Genomic DNA, 16,506 nt, shown 5'->3' on the forward strand with positions numbered 1-16,506 from the left:
CACATGCACGATTCAGCATCGATGCAGCAAATGCCATAATCGATTATGTCACTGTTTATTTTCTGGAGATGACCGTGATAGACGGGTAAATAAAAGCGCACCCTTTTTCATGGAAAGTGGACATATGGGCACATTTCGGATTCTATGAAGTTAATGGGGAACAAGACTTACGCTGTGTGTACAATTCTCATCTCGGGCAGGGCTCGCAAAATCGCTAGCCCGACGTCGCGTTTCTATTGTGAATTCCTGTCGGGCTACCAAAATGTATCTCCACCCTGCCTGTCGGGCTATCTTGGGGAGGAAATAATATTTTAATGTTTTTGCTTTGTCTCAGATTTAGTTAGGTCATATTGCATGTATTTCGGTGTCCTCTTGTCAGTCATTATCCTCACGTACCAAGTGAAACTGTCAGGAAATGAAGTGAAAGCATAAATAAACTCATCCTTAATGTGCACGTCTGATATATGCGCGCGACCCTCTGCACGCGCTTCTACCGCCTAGATTCTTCACGAGCACCTGCTTGCGCGAACTCAAGTCATTTAATAAAATAACGTCATTTCATTTTTACCTCATAGACTAACATTGTTTTATCGTATTTTTTTTCTTTCTTCAGTTAGTAACTTAAATATGTGAGAAGGAAAATATGTTTGAGTGATTTACGTCTAGCCTATTGATGTAGCTGATAGGTGACTAAACAGCAGTGGTAAGATATGTTTACCTAAAGCGAATAGAATGTGTGTTTGTCATTTCGTTTTACCTCAGAGTCTAACATTAGGGGAACATAAAGGGAATTATGTTTATTCCTTTTTAATAAATATCTGTTTTAAGTCTTCTATATTGTGTTAAAGTCACTGGTTGTTTATATATTTGATAAAATACCATGTTATCTAAATACAATGTGTGATGTGTTGAGGTATTTTTTTATAAAAAATAACCTGTGTTATAATACATTCATATAATATTTCAGTAATATAACAATTAAATTATTCTAACGTTAGGGGAACGTTAAAATAACCTAAAAATAACATTAGGGGAATGTTTATTTTCTTAAAGAAAACATTCCTGGCTAACCAAAAACCTTGGAAAATAGGGGAACATTTTGGGAACCAAATTGTTAGCTGGGATGGGCAGGAATATTTGGCTTACATGGAAATCCAGGATTTATCAATATTCTACATTAAACAGTGTATTTTTTATTCTAGCTACTTATATTCATTTTGGGCTACCAAAAATTAAAGAGTGTCTGCCCGAAGGGCTACCAGGGATTTAAAAATTTTGCGAGCCCTGGTCAGCTTTCGTTTTTGTTGAGAATAGTTGCACTTGAGTTTACTACTTGACTTATTAAAAATTTGCCTTGTTGTGTACAGTAGAATTCTGATGCATCGCAATGCATCGTAGAATCGAATTGAATTGAATCGTTACGTGGTGAATCGTAATTGAATTGAATTGTGAGGGCAGTGCCAATGCACACCCCTAGTTTGTAATGCTACTTCTTCTGTGGCACAAAGGGAGTTTCTGCATGAAAGCGCCCCCTGGCTTTGGCATGTGCTGGGATTTCACTGTAATTCATTAAAATTCATTCATTGAGAAAAGGCGCATTTGCACGATTAATCGTTACAGCCCTATCATTTATTGAATTTATTTAAACTATATTTAACAAATAGTAAAAACAGGTGAGGGTGCTATGGAACCATGAACTGCACTCTCCACAATGATGAGGAACTATCACCAAAGGATATAGATTTCTAGCCCTTTACAACTACAAATATAGAGATGAGCAATAAAAACCCGCTTTTGCTGTTGTCATGGAAAGGTTGGTTGTTTTAAGTCACATGACCTGTAATCGCTTGCGGCTTTCAGCACTCTGTCTGTAATGATGCCGGAAAAATTGGCGAACACAGCAGCCACGTATAGGTCGATGCCGAATCCGATACACATAAAACACGCAAAAAACAGCCCGGAATATCGTCCGGCTGTCTATCACTATAATTTTTTTTTAAGAGTAGTTGGGGAAGAATGCAAGCACCCACTTTGTTTAATGTGTGTAATGTGGTTTTATCATGCTGACGGCAGTAATGCAAGACCATGTTTTTGTCAGTTTTTCATTGCCTTTAACATCCCTCATTTCGCTTCAACTCTAAGTGTCCATTTTTCCTGCCGTTTAACTGCTTTTACCAATCTTAACATTTCCTGAAATCTGTGTTTCTGCAACTTTCTGCTTAGCAAACCTCTAACAGTTTTTTATTTGTTCCTGAATCTGAGCAGATACCTTGGTTTTTCCAAATTAATTTAAAATCCTATGCCTTCAATACATCAGTAAAACTCATAACTTCTTGACAAGTTGTTTGTGTGAAAAAAAACCTTGTCCATGTTGTAGTCTTTGTGCTCGTATCCCTTATAAATCTCACACCCAGCCAGCAGACTGCTTATTTGCAAAATGTCCTGTCAGTACATGTTTGCCTTTAAACCAAGACTTTTCTGCTTAGTTTTCACATTTAGATATGCTTATTATGAATCAGCATTTCTTCATGTGCTGAGACCCCATATGGACTGAACACAGGATCACAACTATGTGGTCTTTATGGGCATGCCATAGTTATGTCAACATGTTGAGCTGTGCTATTGAGTTTCCTCCTGCAGACGTGAAACTGAGATCGTGTTTGTTGATTAGATACTCTCTATGTGCTGCCGCATTTCTAATCCATAAATCTAAATGTAACTGATCCTGCAAACATAGACCATCAGACACTGTTTGTATGTGCCTGTTGCTGTTACTTGGCTAATAGCAAAGTGTCTGTGATTGTTGGTCCATTTTATTTTAATAAAGTTGTCTGTGGGCGCCAAAATGGTCTTTCTGCATTGCCAATCTATATGTTGTGTTTGTTCTTTAGATAAATTTCATGTGATGTAGAATATATGACGTCTTAACCAAATAAAGAAACCTGACTATCATGTTTAACCTGCATCGGTTTAAGTTATGTCATTGTTGGACATATCCTAAGGGAACCTTGTTTGAAGATAGGATTTAAAATTTGTGCTCACCCTAATGTCAGATTATGCTTATCTTTTATGCCAACAGATTAAATTCCACCTCTTTCCTTTATGTTTTTGCCGCAGGCATCTACATGTCCATGTCAACTTAATTTCCAAAGTATTACAACCCTGCACTCGTACATACACTGTAAAAAATCCAATTAATGAAATGTTGGACGGGCAAAAATATATAAGTTAAACCAATTTTTTTGTTTGAGCTAGTTGAGAAGACATATTATTTTAAGTCTAGATAAATCTGTGTTTAAAACATTAAATGAATGGTTATTTTCAAATCCAGTCAACATTCAGAATGGCTAGTGTTGACTGAACTAATTAAGACAAATCAGGTTAATATGTGGACTTATGACAGCTATTTTTCCTGACAACAAAATGCTCAAAATATTACTGTTATTTGGTCATAAAATGTAATTGTAAGAGTTGTTCAGGCGTGAATGTATGTGCTTAAAGTTTAAATATGCGGTCGGTTAATAAAGATAGCGTCTATTTAAAAGTGTGCTCGGACACTTTCGGACGGAGATTAGCTCCATATGAGCTCCATATGAGCTCCAGAAAATCACCGGCACTTAAGCGCTCACACCCCGCCCAGCGCAGCCTCGCTTCGGCAAGCGCATCAGAAATCGACTGCTGGCTCTGATATCTCTGTGGCGTTTAAACGTGATTTAATTCATTTTAATTTCTCATACTTAACAATGAAAGGGTTATGTTTTAAATCATATTTTAGGATTGCACTTAATTGATATCGCTGTTGAGTGATGTTTCATATCTTATACATTTGTTATAACCGGACAGCATGCGAATTTGAACTTCAGAGCTGAAGGAGCGGATGGAGAAATAGTCCCAATATCATAACAATCTTAGATAAAACTTCTAAATATACCCGTGTGTGTACCCATGTGCGCGCCTGCGTGCGCACAACCCGCTCGCGCGCGTTTGTGTATGTACAGTATGTGCGTGAGAGTTTTTTTTATTTAAAATGTCTTAACTCGGAAGGATCTGGATCACAGGTCATTTCATCTGAGATCAATCCGCACGCAACAGCTGGAATCACTTACTGATTCACAGGACACAAGTTATCAGCCGTTTCCTCAAGTTCACGTCAGGTAAGTGGTTGTAATTAAATGTTAATTTTAGAATATATTAATCGGCAAAGACGCAAATACTCGACGTTTTTGTAATGATATTTTTGTAAAGATATATTTAAAAGTGTGTTATGTGTCCGAAGTAAAGTGGGGCTATTTTAGTAAAGATAGCCTTTAGGTGGTTTACCGGACAGGGTTTAGAACTCGGTCTTTATTATAATTGGGACATTTTTACAAACAAACCTTATAAAATACAATACTGGCGTGCATTTTGAGACAAAACAATAGTACGTTACTCATATGTTAAGTGATGTCAGTTATTTTAGTCAGTGATAAGCCCTGTCCGAGAAAACCACCCAATAGTGTTTAATTATGTGTGATGTCTGAGGGAAATTTGGCCTAACGTTAACGTTATTTTAGGGAACAAAGTATTTCACAATCAAGCTTTATTATATTAAACATGTTATTTATGTATGTGTGTGTGTTTATATTCCTCTGTTTATCAAACCAGAGCTGTGATGATGCGGAGAGGAAAAACCAGAGGGCTGAAGAAAGTCTCCTAAATGGCCCTGGAGATGTTCTGACTGGCTTCGGAGTGCTTTTTAGACTGTTTAATGTCCTCCTATTTAGAGAAGACTTAATTCTGTATGTTCAGTCTGTATGATAAGTGAATAAGTGAATAAAAAGCTTTTGTTTTCATGTGACTGAAGTTAATTATTTTGTTAACAACACCTGCATAAATTATTTGATAAATAATTTTAAAATGTTATAAAAAAATCCCAAATAATAAATATTAATTGAAGTAACACATAAAACATTGAGTGAATACTTAAATTTTAATTGACAGAGTCTTTGCTGTAATTTTTTAAAGATTCAACTGATTAAAACATTTTAGTTGCATGAACTACAAAACTAATTGAGCCAACATACTTTTTTATATTTGAGTCAAGTTTGGGCCAACTAAAAAACATCAATCCAGGTAACACTTTGGAGACAGAAATTGAGTGAACGTAAAATTTCTGTGGAACTAGTTACTAAAAAATAATTCATTGAGCCAACAATTTATTTTTTACAGTGTAGGGAAAACATAAGTAGATTTACAAACCGCTGTACTATGCTGACTCTGCTGCCCAGAGCATTGCCTGTTGAGGAATACAGGCATAGCATTTCAATTGATGGATTTAGCATTCTGGATTGAGCTAATTATACAGTATCACTTTGTAATATGAACGACACCCTGCATGACCCATGATAATGACACTTTTTGGTTTGGTCCAACCAGGGCTAAGGGTATTGGGTGATTTTTTTTTTTTTTTTTTTTTTTGTTTGCACAGTAACTCCTTTTAAATCATTATGGTCATGTGAGGTTGGTTTAGGGAAACAAAAAATCTGTTTTTATTTACAACTGGTTCTGTTTCTCCAATACTTGAACCGAATGCTTTTGCGAGTTATGAGGTTATGGTCTGAATGCTGTATGAAGCAACAGAGCTCCAAAAACTAATAACCAAAGAAATGGATGGCACCGCCTTTCTGTTGGGACCTTGCTGATATGCACACAAAGAAATAACAGATTTATCATCCAGAAATGTTTTATTGCTTCTAGTTCTCATTTCTAATGATTGCATGATGAGATCCAGTGGCAGTGTTTTTCCAGAGCTGAATAAGCCTGTGCTTTGTGACGTTTGCCATGGTCAGATTGCATTAGCTGCTTGAATGCATGCTGCTTGTGATTTGCTCTGGCCTGTAGTACATTTTATAAAAAATGCACCCACTCTCTTAAACACTCTCATAAGAGTTGTCCACAGGTGGTTATGTCTTTTGATGAGATGAGCTCTTCTAGATCTGTAAATGTATTCCTGTTAAAGTTCAGTTTCATATTTGACTTCTTTCTTTCTAGTGCTCGTCTGTTCAGATGTTGTACGGAAATGTAAAACCTGTTTTTAGTCACATTGATTCCCGCACATACATGAAACCGCATGTCAAGATTTTCAGAAAAGTTATTCATAACCACAAATGTGAGGAATGAAGTTTGTGGCATGACAAGTATTTGCGAAATGTATCAAAGTAGCGCTTGTGTTTTGATTGTAATTGTTTTGCTACTGTTCAGCTCAGTTCAGTTTCAATTGGCTCTAGAGATTTGGATTTAAAATGTTCAGAGATTATTTTGCTATGCACTGGATTGTTTTTCTTTCTTTTTTGTTTTGGGGCATGTCAGCTGTGCTTTAAAGTGCTTCTGTCATTTGCTGGTTGGCAGAATGCCTTGTCTGGCTGCAGCATTGACCTACTTTTTGGGACCGTCCTGGCTGTGTGCCCCATTCCTCGGTTCCTCCCATGGCCACGTTGCTAAATGCACATCTATAGCTTTTATTTCTCTCAATTGTTATATTTAAAAACGTACATTGTAGAATTTATGAGTTGAAAAATGTTACCAGTGTTGATAGCATAGCAAATCCAGTGCTATTAAACACTCTGCTTTGTTAAAGGCGCTCTAAGCGAATAATGTGCGACGTCACTTCCTGTTGATGTTTGAACTGTTTTCAAACAGACAGAGCGTAGCTAACTCCTCCCCCTCCCCCTCCCTTCCGTGCTTTCATGAACGCGCCCAACCCCCACCCCCAAATCCTTCTTGTCGTTTATTGGCTGGAATACTTTGTTTAGTTTTGTGCTGGCTAGGTTTGGCCATTTGTTGATATGGCCGTTTGTGAAGCCTGGGCTGTCTACAGAGATCGCGTTTTTTTACAGTTTGATCAGGAGACAGGCAGCAAGCAGATAGTGAGGAGATGTTTCCGGTATGTAACAAAAAATGTTTTATGGTCTAAAACGCTTCAATTCGCTTAGAGCACCTTTAACATTTATTTTAAATTATGTATTATATTTAACTATAATAAATTAAACATTTAGTATGTAACCCAAGATGGTTATTTTTGATAAAGAGCTTTTGACCATTTACATGCACAGCTGCAATATTGCAAAGTGCAACTTGACTTTTAGTACCAACTACTCTTGATCATCTAAAGGGGGATTTATGCTTCCCTGTCAGACCTACGCTGTAGGCTTGTATCAGTTTTTGACATGCAATTACTCATGCATACAAGGGATGCTCACAATTAATCAATCGTATATTAATTGCCGGTAATAATTCAATAGAGAAAACTTGACCATGGTCGAAAAATATATGTCATGTACGGTGCCTGTGCAGAACATACAGCATTTATGCACACTTTCATGTCATTTTCTATATGCCACTGCAGTAAAGGCTTATTGCACCATTACAGTTAATGGTTATTTAATTGATTGATTGTTAATTTAAAAGTTCACCGAATATGGAGAATTGCATAAATTGACATCCCTTATGCAGAATGCTAGTAAATAGAGGTGTGACGGATTACAAACTCATGGTTCGGATCACATTACGGTTTTTGAGACACACAGCAGATCATTTTTCGGATCAGCAAAAAAGGGGTGGGAAAAATCAAATGACAACAAATAAAGAAATTACAAACATTTATAAAAAATAACAAAGTTGCGCATTTAAGTAAGGTCTAAAATTAGCATTAGGTACAGAAATTGAATCAAATGAATAATAACACTGTCTTTATTGTATACATAATTTTTTTTTTAAAGCTACAGAAGTGATTTTGTCTTTGGTTGTTTGATTAACATTAATGACACAGACTTAAGTAGGTTAATTAAGGTTACTGTCTCTTTAAAACCAAATAAGCACGGACTGGTTTCTGCCTAATCTATATATAAACTTAAGACATAAACAAATGTTTTTTAGAAAAAGAATACTGTGGAGATAATTTTGTCAAGAACAAAGACTGTATGTTTGCTTGCTTTTTGAAACTCGTCTCTCCGTGTGTGCACTTTTGATGAAACGGCACAGCATAAACAGTTTCTCCACATAAAAACTTTACATTGTTTTTCATTGCTCTATTCGCCAAATGTATTTTAATGGACTACAGTATGAGATACAGTAACGCAGCTCTCTCTAAAGTTTATTCATCAAGAGTTGTGATCTGTGAAGCGTGTAGGGATGATCACGTCTGACTGGAGCTGGACCGGACACATTCACATGTGCGTTTGTGCTTACAGAAGGCTGCTCACTTTAGATCTTTTTTGCGGCTAAATTTCCCAAGTCTTGTGCAACATGTGCAAATGATAAACTTTCCCTATTTAAATGAGCTTATTAAAGGTGCTCTAAGAGAATTCATGCGTTTTAGACCATACATTTTTTTTGTTACATACAGCAAACATCTCCTCACTATCTGCTTGCTGCCTGACCACTGATCAAACTGTAAAAAAACGTGATCTCTGTAGACAGCCCAGGCTTCACAAACTTCAATATAAACACAGTGGCCAAACCTAGCACCAGAAACCATAAAAGTGTTCCAGCCAATAAACGACAAAAAAGGATTTGGGGGTGGGGGTTGGGCGCGTTCATGAAAGCACAGAAGGGAGGGGGAGGAGTTTGCTACGCTCCGTCTGTTTGAAAACAATTCATACATCAACAAAAACTAACGTCTCTCAGATTCGCTTAGAGCGCCTTTAATCCGCGAATCACATGCGAGACGAACCGTGGGTCGTGATCCAAAGGGATCAAGGATCAACTGCGATCTGTCACACCACTACTCAGGGCTCCAGACTAACTTTTTTCACTAGGAGCACAGTGGCCCCCAACTAAAAATTTTAGGGGCTCAACCAAAAAATTTAGGGGCACACATCGAAAATCAACATGCTAATCAAATAATGACATTTCTACAAATTTCCACTGTATTACTAATAAATAGTTTGATGATAGATGCAGAAAGTACTATGTGCTGTTTCAAATTCAGTGTCACGTCACAAAAAAAGGTCAAATTTACTGGTCGCACATGTGCAACTGGATGTAAAATTCAGTAGCACACTCTCAAATTTTGGTGGCAAAATGCCACCATTTGGGGGCAGTCTGGAGCCCAGCTACTAGTAAAACATGCCCACGAGCATGTATTAACACTAAAGGGCGATTAATAGTCGTGCGTAGGTCCTACGGCGTAACCGCGACGGCGTAGGTTCCGCGTCGGTTTTCATTTATAGTTTTGCGTCGTCCTCCACGTCGACGTGCAAACACACGCGAAAACGCTGGTTGGCAGTATCCACGCGTGTTACCACAGTAGCAGCGCGACCGTCAGAGAAGAAGCAGCTTGGCAAGTTAACCCACAAACGAAGAAGAAATAGCAACTTGTGTATAATTTGAGAAGACCAGCAATGATGGAAGTAAAACAGCTACTTATGTTGCAGTTTGAGTTAAATCAATCCTCAACTTGGCTCATCTTTCTTTTCACCGTCTCAAACGGAAATACCTATGACGTAGTTTTTTTTTACCTGACGGGAGAGGTTCTGGTGGACCAATCACAGCGCTTGCGGTATGCGTAGAGCTGCCGCGCTGTTAGAAATTTTGTGAGGTGCGCGTCAGGCTACGCACAGGCTATGGATAGCTACGTAGCTACGGCGTAGGACCTACGCACGACTATAAATCACCCTTAAGACAGGATGTGAATTTTTTTACACATTTTTGTGTTATGCTATTTAACACATTGTGTAATTCTGACACATGTGTCATTTATGTTGATTTTGTGTTAAAATAAAACACAAGTAGTGTTAAAAGTAACACAAAATGTGTTGTCCCTAAACTAAAACTGTGTTGTTTTTTACACATCCGTTCTAAGAGTAAAGGCAACTGCCGAGGAAGAAGCAGCTTAATGTGTATGTTGTTGATGCATGCATCAGCAGTAATGATCGTAAAGGCGACTTTTTTGCAGCTTGAGTTTGATCACTCCTCAACTTGGTCCATGTTTGTTTTTACCGTCGCAAACGGAAATGGATATACGGAAAATGCGTAGGTCTGACTGACGCAGAAGTATAAATCACGCTTAAATCAGAGCATCTACCTCATCCCCTGTTTACAAGGTTCTACATCTTCGAGCGGTTTTAAGAGATTTCTGGCTGTGGTTGAGCTTCAAATTGCTGCCAGCTTTTTCTGCAAGAGACTTTATTGGCATTCTTGACACAGGACTGTGTGTATATACTTTGTTAGGCAGAGCACACTGCAAAAATTAGCATTTGTCCTGACATTTAGGATCTAGTCATCCTCCAGCATTTACTCTCTAAAGCAGGCATTTTTCCTTTTAATGTGCCAGATGCTCTGTTCCACTGCCACATAGGCAAGATAAAGTCTATTAAGTGAATGTAAAACCAAAGGTTATCATCAAGCTTTTTGCCCATTCATGCATAGATGAGTTTGTAAGCATCTGTTTGCATATTTGGTTACCTTCAGCTTTACCATTTAGCATAACTGCATGAAAAATAACCTTTGCTTTGCCAGTGATGTGATCAGGTGAGATCAGCAGTCATCAATCAGGCCTTCCCATAACTGACGTGGGAACGGTTTAAACACCCACAGTTTGACATCCTCTGTCTTTGACTTAAGTTTGTGATGACATTGTGAAGTTGCTCAAATAGGCACAATGTGGATCTGCGTGTGTTTAGTGATGTCATGAAATCATTAGTGGTGTTTGCAAAGGCGGCTGGTATGACTGGTACCTCAATCTGCCTTATTTAGATAGCATAATATCATAGACCCTTTTTGGCTTTCAACTTAACCCTGGAGAACCCAAGAACTCTTTTATTAGCAGCAATTAACATTGGTCAAATTTGACCCGTGGGTTCTTCAGTGTTAAATTTATTTAGCCAAGCAAGTTAAACCATGATCACACAATCTCTCTTGAGACTGTTTTTTAAACAATACTTGTTGCCCAATTTAAGATCCATTTAGAGGCAAAATATTACAAAGAGATCCCTGTTCACATAGTAGCTGCAGTTTACAGCATCATCCATCCATCCATTCACACCCACCTTCTTGATATGAACTGTTATGATTACGTTAAAACACAAACTCTATTATAAATGCCCTTTATCATGTATATTTATTTAAAGCTCTTCAAACACTTCTGCTCCTCTTTTGTCAATGGTGACACTGACATTCAAGGTTGTTTACAGAGGGGACACACCTGAATATTTTCGCTTAGCTAAGTGACAGCAAGGATTACATTGTCACGTAGGAATTGTGCTGCAGATATTATTGTTTTTACCACTGGGGCTGCAACTAACGACTAATTTTATAATCCCCAGGTGAAAAAGTACATCTCCATAGTGTACAGAAGTACGTAAAAATAGAGCACTTTATGTTGTACTTAATATACCTACAATTCTTCTTTAGCACTTCTTAAGATAATCTTAGTGTACTTATCTGCGCTATTTTGAGATGCCAATAATTTGAACTAAATATTTATTAAAAGCGTGGTCACAGTTCACATAGGTTTGGTGTGTTTGGATGACTGTCTGCTACCTTTGAAGTTCTTTTTTGATGCAAGAAAAACAGGGATACATTTACATATTTGTTTCATAAATAGCCAAAGTCAGACAGTCCTAAATTGACCACAATTTGTAAAGCATGTATTTAGTGTTATATTTCAAAAACAATTTCAGGCAGTCACTTTAAGAAGCCATTTATGGTTTTAAACAAATGAATTTTCCCTGTCACTTAACCGCAGGATTTTCATGATGTCCATGCATTTTTAGTTTCTCTTCTGTGGCTTCAGTTTGTTTTGTGTTATCAGTTTACCTTGATAATATTTTGGTTTTTGACCTCCGTTTTGAGATGATCGTGTTTATAAAGTTAAGCTAATTTTATTAACAAAGAACAGCTAGCAATATATGATAGGGTTACATGATTGTGATATTGGAATCCAGCTCTTGAATAAAGAATAGGGCTAAAGCTAACAGGAAATGCTTGTGGGATTTCACTGGGCACATGGGTCATCCAGACAGAGACTGAGAAAATAAATGCTAGTGCAGAAATGTAGTGATCTGTCGCATCAAGTGGAGCACAGGCAAATTGATTGTAGTCGTTTATTGTGAGCCTCCACAATGTGTAATCCGGTTTTCTTTACTGCTGTTTACTTTGTCCAAAGCTGCAGTCGGGTTCACGCTTGACTATGCGATGTTCAATGTTCATTTCACTTAATACAATGGTTTCAGTTTGAATCCATCATCAGACACAGACATGACACTTTTTTCTATCACTATCGCTAAAATGTTTCGCAAATCTCTGTCGGGACTAGGTTTGAAAAATGTTGTTCGATTTGGCCTTACGGTCTTGCACATTTTATCTGGTACTTTTGATGTACTGCATCTACGTATTTTTAGACTCTAAGTAGTCTATTATGAAACTTGATTTATTCCTTGATAAAATTTGAAACTTTATTTATTTGAGTTTGCTTATGCTGCCTTTGGTAATGCAAAAACCTCATTTTTAGTAGGATAGGGCAAGGTATTTTGAAAGTAACCTTTCTCTACTGTACTGCTGTGCTGAGCTTAGGCCACATCCACACGAAGCCATTGCTTCCCCTATCTGTCTTTTTTAATCCGATCTTTTATCCACCGTAAACACGAAGTCGTCCCAAGAAATGACATGAAAAGATCTCCAGCTTCATGCGCAAGTTTACGATTAGATCAGAAAATACGTGCACGTGCATGGTTTCTCCAGAGATAAGTTGTGGATAAGCATGTGGATCTTACACACTTTTTGTGAGTTTTACGGAATCTTTGTGAGAAACAAAGTTTGAGAACCACAAACAACTTGATGTCTAATGGAAAAGCAGCAAGTTTTTAAATTTTCTTTTGGGCTGCATGGCTTGTCTGTGTGGGGTTGGTTCGACAGTTATACTCTTTGTTCTGTGATTGTGGACACCCAAAGGCAAAGAATGTAGGATTTTTTTCCCAAAACCACTAGAACACTGTTATATATTTGGTTTACTTGTTTATTGGTATTATCTCAAATCCAGAGTAATGTCCCTCCTCCGCCACCTGTCAATAGTGTCATGTCTGTTATCCTCATTTTTTGGTTTTACTGCCGCAGAAATGATAGGTGTATTTGATTTCATACACCAATCGGCCTATGCGGTGTCGTATAAAAACACAGTATTATGAAAGCAATAAAAGCAGTACTGTTGATTAGTGGTTGGTTGACCAATGTGTTTATTTTTTTATGGCCGATGTCGATATTAAGAAAGCTGATTGGCCGATATAAGGCTGATATAACACACGTTATTACAGTAAATAAGAGACAGACAGACAATTGGGGAAATGAAAAGAAACATTTATGCATAACATTTTATAAATAGACCATTTTGAAGTACTTAATACATATTAACAAGACATAATTAATGTGGATCTGACATCTCATGTTACTGTTTGAATAAGTGTGTTGAACTAGTTTGTGACACAACATAACGTCATGTTAAAAAGTGAATAATGATTAGTCATTTTACTGTCTGTCAAACTTTGGCGTCTCATTAAGTGAAATTGAGTGTCTTTTAATTACAAACATCAAAAATAAGTAATAGAGATATTAACTGGACGATTTATTTAAAAAAATCCAAATGTTGGCCGATATATCGGCCTCTGCAAAATATTGTCCTATACTCCTGTTGAGTCGATAACTATATTCTCAGTGGTGTATAAAGACCTTACATAATGAACTGTATTGTTTTATTACCTCATAATGAGCCATTTTCATCTACATACAATGTGGGTCTCCTTACATGGAAGTCGCCATCATGTTTCTACAGTAGTAGCCCTAACCGGACAAACTGTTCTACAGAGCGCATTTCATCCCTACGTTGTTTCAGATGACGACATGTTGTCCTTCGGTGGCTACCATATGGTTTTGAAATTGAGGAGCGAGCCGCTGGCTGCAATCTTACCACTAGATGCCACTAAAATTTACACCCCCCCCTTTACGTCATCCATGAACATGATTTGGCAGTCCTATTGGATTTCCATTTGGCAGTGGAAGTAAAGGCAACACCCAGCTCCCATCATTTCTCGTTTCTTTACAGCGTCATCAAGCTTACACCAGTGTTATTGTTCTGTGACCTCTTAGTGGTGAAAATTATACATTGTGCCTTTAACTGTGGTAGATCTTTGACATGCTTAAAGAACTCTATACAAATCCTGTTAAAATGTTCATAGTTTTTTGCCTGAAAATGAAGTTTGGGCTGCCTTTTTGCATTCATTTCCTCTTTTTAGGAAGAGAATGTAAACATCCTTTCTTCTCTTATTAGGTAAGGCCTTGACCTGTTTTCCTGTTGGGACAAGTCAGATTGTCTTGCTGCTGTTCGCCTCCGAAGTAAAGGGATACAGTGCTACTAGGACAAGAATGGTTGTATTGTCCATTAGGCCTGCACGATATTGGGGTGGGGGAGATGTTTTAGATAAATCAGAATAAATAAATACAGCGACAATCCTGATGAATAACTGGAATGAGATGACATTTATTCAGAAGCTCCTTTATGTGCCCATCTCTATATAATTATTTATTTGTAATGAAAGTTTAATAAGCAGAATACATAACAATTAGCCTAGCATAATCATAAATATATGATGACATAAAACCTGATAACTTATTAGCCATTTCTGCAAAATAATTTTTTCAAAACATGAGGCCTACCAGAGTGTAGTGCTCTTATAGTTTTAAACTACTTGACCCACAGGCATACACTTGCGTTCAAAATTTTCCAGGGGCAGCAATTCACCACTGACACCTCTGTAGACCCACACTGTGTTTGTGTGTGTGTGTGTGTGTGTGTGTGTTAAAGGTTTGTCTCTGTAATCAGTGTCTCTACATCCGTGTGTGTCAATAACAATTTGTTATTTATCTTACAAACATAATTTGACATTTTATTGATATTTGCATGTTGTTAAATGTAGTAAACTTTCACAAAGTATTTACATTGTCATTAAAGTGGGTGCGTCTTTACTGCTGTGACTTGCCTGTACACGGTCAACATAAACGCCCAATCACAAAATGCTGATAGTGAAGAGTCGAAGGATAAGACTGAAGGATCAGTCGACGTCAGTTAATGTCTGATCGACGTTGATTGAGGGTTCAGTCGTATCGGTTGAGGTGCTGACAGTGTGCTAACATGTTCCTACATGTGTGCAAGTCCTCACTCCTAAATCTAGTCAAGGTGACGCTCTCAAATTACTGTGTGACACTTTAAAACTGGAGTGAAACCGAGCGCTTACATTGACAAGCCTCAGCTGTTGTTCATTCTACAAGTCATCTGACAGCTTTCTTTAAAGGACAGTTGGTTGCCAAGTTAAATGTTAAATGCTGGTTGAATTGTTCAAGTGCAAGGTTATGGGGACGATATGATTGGTTTGGTGGCGCTGGCCCATTGATATTAATTCCAGATGCTGCTGCCCATGCAGCTTGGATTCGCTTCCAAACATGGTGTGTTTTAGGTGTTGAGCTTGGCAAGGAGGCATGAATTCACAGCTTCGGTGAATTGACATTTAAAATCCTGTTGTTGTGTTTTGCTGTCTAATGATTAACCGCGTGTTTTCTTCACACAGTTCAGTTGCCTATATTCTCAGCCTAGGGGAAATTAGTAATGGCCTAATCATGCAGATGTGTTTAGTGGAGTAGAACTAAACATGAAATATTTTCATGTTTCCTCATGTTCATTCAGTTTTTATGATGCACATAGGTGGCTGTAACGGTTTGGTTTCTAGACATCACATTTTGTTTTGCAATTACGCATTTTCTGAGCTAGTCCAAGCAAACATTTATGGTGTTTTCTTAAGACTGAACTTCATGTTTAGATAATCTGCCACATTAAAAATGTTTTGCACATCCCTAAACTCAACGTCTTTCACCTGTATCATAAAATGTTGGCCTCTGTTCATTTTGTTACTAATAAAAGTTTGAAGCTTAGACAGCATTAGGCATATACACTATGACTGAAATATGTTGTTGTTGATTCCCAGCAGTAAACATTGGTCCATTTGCTTGTGACTGGCTTTTACCATGGTGGAGGATTTGGCACTTATTGCTTCACCACCCAAATGTGAAGTATTTTAAGCTACAACAGAAACTCCTGCAGACTGCCCTTGTAAGGTGGTGTGTTTGGGGGTTTTACAAGATGTAATATAAAAAATACCCCACAGATGATTTGTTATAGTATGTCCAAAATGTCCCTATTTGGGTAGGAGCATAAAGCGTTGTTAGTAGGCTATATGTGTACCTTTAAAGAGCACCTAATGTCCTATTCCCGATTTTACATTTCCTTTAGTGTGTAAGTGTGTGTTAGTACATGTTTAACGATATGCAAAAGGTACAAATTTCCAACGTTTCTAACGTTAATCTCTTTTTTTTGGACTACAACAAACACACAGAGTGTAGGCAACAGTTTACTTCCTGGGGCCTGTTGACATTATCATAATTCCTTCCGATTTGACTCACAGCCTGTAAATTAAGTCCTGTCAG

The 16,506-nt window shown here is 37.6% G+C and overlaps 1 protein-coding gene across 4 annotated transcripts in view; it reads left to right on the top strand.

Annotated features, from left to right (window-relative positions):
- The window catches only part of suco (SUN domain containing ossification factor), a 63,943-nt gene that overhangs the window by 11,936 nt on the left and 35,501 nt on the right, over nt 1-16,506 (top strand). The gene's annotated exons all lie outside the window — the stretch shown is intronic.

This window comes from Paramisgurnus dabryanus, chromosome 12 (assembly GCF_030506205.2).
Source record: "Paramisgurnus dabryanus chromosome 12, PD_genome_1.1, whole genome shotgun sequence".
NCBI lineage: Eukaryota > Metazoa > Chordata > Actinopteri > Cypriniformes > Cobitidae > Paramisgurnus > Paramisgurnus dabryanus.